Source organism: Phodopus roborovskii, unplaced genomic scaffold, assembly GCF_943737965.1.
Source record: "Phodopus roborovskii unplaced genomic scaffold, PHOROB, whole genome shotgun sequence".
In the NCBI taxonomy this organism is placed as follows: domain Eukaryota; kingdom Metazoa; phylum Chordata; class Mammalia; order Rodentia; family Cricetidae; genus Phodopus; species Phodopus roborovskii.
Window position 1 is genome coordinate 7,284,473 of NW_026126546.1, and position 6,000 is coordinate 7,290,472.

Consider the following 6,000-nt stretch of genomic DNA (forward strand, 5'->3'; position numbering starts at 1 on the left):
GAGAATCCTGGAAGCACCTAGAAGGTCACTTATAGACACCTCTGCTAAATGTGATCTTCTCTTCTACCCACTGATAGCTGGTCCAGCTCCGCTTATGACCTAGGGACGGAATGGAGGTCATGCCTCTGAAATGAAGCTGTCATTGTTGTCTGGCACACTCTTCCTCCCCCAACTCTCTGGCTTTATGATGTTTTACGGACATCTTAGGAAATAAATGACCCACATTTGACATGAACAGTTCCAGACACGCTAGGATATTTCCCAGTGCAAGTCAAGACTGATTACACTACTGGGCAGCTACAGGCCATGCATGTTTCCTGCTGTTCCCATGATGTACTGATTGTACGGTGCTTTTCCATGCAAGAAACGCTTTCTTCAAGGCCTCTTAGCCCCTTTAAACCTTCTGTAGAGTACCCCACCCAAGGTGGCTTGGCCGGCCCTCTCCCCTCCCTTGGGCTATCCTGCCATCCCGGGCTGATCCTGCGACCTCACAGTGGTCTGCAGAGGTCCACGTTCCCTGTCCCTCAGATACACCATGCACAGGCAGAGAACAGCAGCCACAAGACCTCACTCCACCCGGGCACGAGATCATAAACCACTCTCCAAAGACTTTATGAAGGTCATTTTTTTCCCTTCCATTTTCGTATACAAATCTAATCTTTTGAGAGCCCACTCCCTTCTAACTCATTCTAACTCACAATATTACAGGCTTTCATCAATAATAATATACGATCAATTACTCAAATGTAATTGATTAGTCGAGAGAACCACATTTCCCCTCTTAGCCTGTGTCTGATTGGATGTAAAGCACAGCAATTGCCCCCAGAGGGTGGCCTTGCCCTTGGCTGTGGACTGTCTTGGCTTTTTAGCTGAGATTGAATTTATATACAATTTACTAATGTTAGCTTAAGAAAAACCCAAAAGGGCACTTTATGTCCCAGCCCTACCGATGACACCATCCCAGGGTGCGATAAGCTGCCCGTGAGGGGGATTAGTGGCCGAGATTGCCTCCTAAGCTGGCTCTGAGCTCCGTTTGTCTTTATTTGGTTGTACAGATAATTTTTTTGTCATCAGAAAGTTGAGTTCCATAAATACAATATCGTCCAATTTAATAACGAGAATCAGAGCTGTCTTTGTCCAGTCTGCATCTTTCTTGGCTAAAACAAACCCAGGATGTTTCTCCAAGATGGCAGCAACACACAGATGATTTCTAGCAAGGGCAGGGACAGGCTACTGCCTCCTGAGCTGGACCCCCCATATGCTGACCTACCTGCAAACCGCAGCATGATAGCTGGGTGCCTCGGAGGCTGGGTGCAGCGGAGGCTGGGTGTGGTGGCTGGACACTGTGATCCCATTCAGTAGGTGCCTGACTTGCTAAAAGCATTGTGGGAGTGGAAGACATGATGGGAATTTAGGGGCTTCTCGTCCTGCCCGAAGCCGGAGAGACTCTGCAGCTAGAGCGGCTGAGGTGATATCAGACCTAGGGGCTCTCGGTCACCATCCTTTCTGTGAAGCCAGCCTACAGGAAGCTGGTTCCAGGCCCTCCCTGCAGGCAGAGTGAAAACTCTTCTATTTTCTGAGCCCTTTTCTAGACACCTTTCTCAGCGAGACCCCTCACAAACGACACCTGACGGAGACAGGGATGGGTTGGGTATGATGTCGCAGGGCCTGGGTGACGGTGACTTAGTAGAGCCTCCATCACATTCTTCCACACCCTAACCTTGTGGTATTTAGAAATGGAGCTTTGGGGGGGATGATTAGGACCAGATGAGGTGATGGGGGGGTCCTGATAAGGGGGATTAGGATTTCATCAAAACACACTGGAGGACCTGCTCTTTCTGTCCCCACCGCTTAAGGATCATGAATGAAGGCTGGGTGGGAACGGAACCTGTTCAGCCCTGTGGCCTCATGAAGCTGCTAGGTGCACAGGTGTCCTTTGTTCCAGCCACCATCCGGGGACCTTGGTGACTGCAGCCCTTGGGGACTGTGGCCCGTTGACTGAGGCTCCTGGAACCCTGAGAGCTGATGGCTCTCTGAACAGTATCCAGTGCTGGACTTCTCTGCTGTACCGCTGTCCTGTGAGGGCAGGGCAGGTCAGGCTGAGACATCCACAGTAGACTGGTGGATGTCACCAGAGGACCCAGAGTGGCCACATGATAAATCCCAGAACCCGGCTGCCTCCACACTGGCTCGGCAGAAGGGGCTCAGCAGAAGGGGCCCTGTCATGACAGTTGTGCTGAGCCTCAGCTCTGTGGCCCCCAGAGACTGTGATCGGTTGGTGGCAGGAGTGTGCAGGCCCTAGCTCCTCAGCTCTGCTTTAGAAAGTGCCCTGCCTGGCCAGACCACAGTCTACCATCTCTGTGCAGACTTGAGGCAACAGGGTCCACAGCCAGCCTGAGAAGGGAAGCCTCTTTAGAACTCTGACACTGTAGCTTCAGTTTTGAGCTGCACAGTCTGACGGTGCTGTGAGGCTCACCCTTTAGCCATCCCTCTGCTTCCGTTCCATTCTGCCTAGAGGCCGCTCTGCTCTCTGCTTCTACGGGTATCTTAACATATTGCCCGCATCCTCCTGGGCTGTAGCTGAGAAAACCTGAGACAGGCAAAGGGCAGGGGATGCTTTTCTTCTGCCCTGGACAGGACTTGTGCAGAAACAGTGGGCTCCTGTCAGGCACTGCACTCCTGTGGAGGAGCCCAAGGGTCACAGGACCCCACACTGTGACTTGAGCAGGGCTTCTGAGAGTCTCCCCTGCAGACAGCACTGTCTGTGGACTTTGCTGGGGTGGGATTTGTCCTCATAAAATCAGATTGACTCCCCAGCCCCAGGACTCAGGAATGTGGCCTTACCTGCAGAGCTGAGCAGGGATTTCCTGCCTCTGGCCTTCCTGGGGCTGAGCCTGAAGGTGAGTGACAAGTGCTCATCATTCAACTTCCTTTTTTTTTTTTTTTTTTTTTTCTAAGTAGCTCTGGCTGTCTTAGAGGCTATGTAGAAGCTGGTCTTAAACTCCCATCTCTGCCTCCCAAGGTCTGGGATTAAAAGTATACACCACCACACCTGGCCAACTTCTTTTTAATGGTGGCAACTTCTGTGTTCCAGGGCTCATTTAAATGTCACCACAGACATTATCATCTAAACATAATGTTCACCCTCACAACCCAGGGAGGAGGCAGAGGTGACAGAGGCTTAGAAAAGAGCTACACGTTCACAGGAAGATAGCTGTTCTGTGTTATCCTTGCAGTCAAAACTGAGAGTGTTATTTGATTGACTGACTCTTGATGTTGTTTGGTGACTGGGGTGCCATCCTTGAGTCCCTGCTTCTTCACTGGACTGCAGGAGGCCACTGCTTAAGGCAGGAGGCCCCTCTTCCTCATCGCTAGGGCAGCATCACTAGGTACATAATGGGAAGTGCTTAAGCAGACCTCCAAGGACATTGCTATCTCTGCAGGAGAGGCTCTGAGCGGCTGCCTGCTAGGACCACTGTTGTGTGCTAGGACCGCCCCCCCCCCCAAGCTGCCTCTGAGGAGCCAGCCGCCTCTCAGCAGCAGCCCATTTCCACAGTTAAGTCAATTTGTCTCCACTGAGTAGAGAGAATTGCAAAGCAAACAGATTATGCTCACACCATTGAGCCGCCGGCACTTGGCCTCGAGGCTGGAGGGATGCTCTGGCTCTGCCTTCCTACCCATTGTGCTGCCAGCTTGCCCAGAACGGGTGGGGATGCTCCTGGGATCTGAGGCTCTAAACCCATTCTCCTTTTATCCTCTGAGGAGGTGACACCTAGCCCTTTGTCCCTTAGATGTTCCTGGGAACCAGGAACTTAGAAGAGATTACTCGAGTGCCTGGCATATCATAGGTTCATGAAATCTGGCAACTACTGTTGGCTTCTAACTCGTGGGACCCCAGAAGCATCCTTGGCCATGCCAGGTGGATTCTGATGTCACTTACTGGCAGCAAGGGGCACCATGGGGCCAACGTGCAATGCCACACTTCCACAGCTTTGGTTTTGTGTCTCTCTTATCACTTACCCCAGATTTACCATCCATGGGATCTTGGTACTCAAGTTTTTAGGAATGTCCGAGCCTGCAGTCCCAACAGCTTGAGCCAGCTTACAGCCAGATATAATTAATAAATGAGAGGACTTAGGCAAAGGGAAAATACGAGCAGAAAAACAAGCTAAAGTCGGGGTAAGGAAAACACACAAAAACACCAGTCAGAGCTCCATGTAGGCTTGAGACGGGGCTGAGCTTCAAACTGAGGGGTGGTAGATATAGCACAGTTGCTGGCTGCAGGAGCTGAGCACCGCTCACTCAGAGGAAGGCAATAATACCCTTATCCTGGGCAGGGAAGCAGTAAGGCAGCAAATGGCACCTCGCCACTGTGTTTGGTAAATACTTACTGTGTGTCCACTATTTGCCCTGCATTGGCCTGCGTGGTAAGCCGGAGATGGGCTGGGAATGGCGGACGTAGCCTATGGATGGATCATGTAGGCTATGGGTAAGGGAATGTGGGTTATGGATGGGGACATGGGCTGTGGATAGAGCTTTGGGTCCACATGTTGCTCATGTTCATCTGTTGTCCTAAGCCTGACAACGGTCCTTCCAGTTGGGGACCCCTAGCCTTGCCTACAGTCGACAAGTACAAGTGTGGTGTTAGTTAGGCTAAACCCACGAAGATGGTGTAGACAGAGAAAAGAGAGTTCTGAGCCCAAAACCCAGCCTCTGTGCACACAAAGCCTTCGGCTGCAGAAGCCCTAGCCAGGCCAGGATCTCAGGGTCGAGCCCATGCTGCAGAATTAATGTACAAGATAAACAGAGCCCTGCAGGCTGCATCACAGTCTCTGGCAGGTCAGAGGTCTGCTCTTAAGGTGTGAGAAAAGGTTCAGAGGGATAAGGTCAGTTGTCTGCAGCCCACACTGGCCTAGAGAGGGCCTCTCCCAGCAGGTCCCTGGCTGCGTGGGGGCAGGGAGCAGCCAGGGTGGACTGATTACTCGGAAAGGCCAGGAAAGCAGCTGCCACTCTCGGCTGCCTGAGTCCATCAACATCAGCACACCCCTCCTCCCGGCCTGAGCTGCCCTGGTCCTGCATCTCCAGCCCCCAACCCGCTGTGGCCCGGGGGGAGAGGGTAGGGGCACTGGAGAGTATAAGGGATTGAATGATAGGGCAGGAGACCTGGAGTCTCCAGGGCCACAATCCTAAACAGGAACCCCTCCCAGCACACTCTGGGGGCCCTCAGCTATGTACGAGCTATTATGGTTTGATGGACTTTAGTTCCTACTAGAGTATCATCAAGTCAAGACAGGAGCTGGATGTCTATCCTCATCCTATGGCCAGGACCTTGGGGTCCTGTTTCTCAGCCAGGAAGCTAATGAAGAAGGGCAGGGCAGGCAGGATTGAGTTGGGGGAGAGCCTGGCTTTGCTCTTGGGCCTGGACTTCAGTTGGAGCCCCAGAGCTGCTCCCAGCCTCAGTTGCACGAACATGGGCCACTGGTCCCCATCTTCCTGGATCAGCTTTGCTATGTGGGAGAGAGACGGGGGTACATTGATGAGGTTGTGCAATGCCAGCCTTCCCTGGTCTGCAGAGAACCCAGGGCAGGAAGGGAAGGAGGGCGACAGGGAATTGTGTTCCTGTGACACATGACTCTTGGTCATCTTGTCCATTTCCGGTGCACATTGTCACTTGAGAGGCACATTGTCATTGAGAAGGAAGGAAGCAGCCCCTGGCCCAGACCCTCCTCTAGGGAGCCCAAGGAGCTGCACCCCTTATGCCTGTTCGAGCTGGTCACCGACCTCAAAGGCACAGCAGGCATACACTGTGTTCCTCACTGCCCAGCCCCCTAAGCTCCTGCCACAGTGGAGTCTAATGCCAGAACAGAGATGAGTGTCCATGCCAGCCCTTCCTGGCCAAGGCTGGACTCTGCCTTGTGGGGCCCCAGGCACTGGCCTCTCCCAGTTTCTCCAGCTGACTCCCCAGAGAAAGAGCGGTGTGACGATCTTGGAGCAGGACTG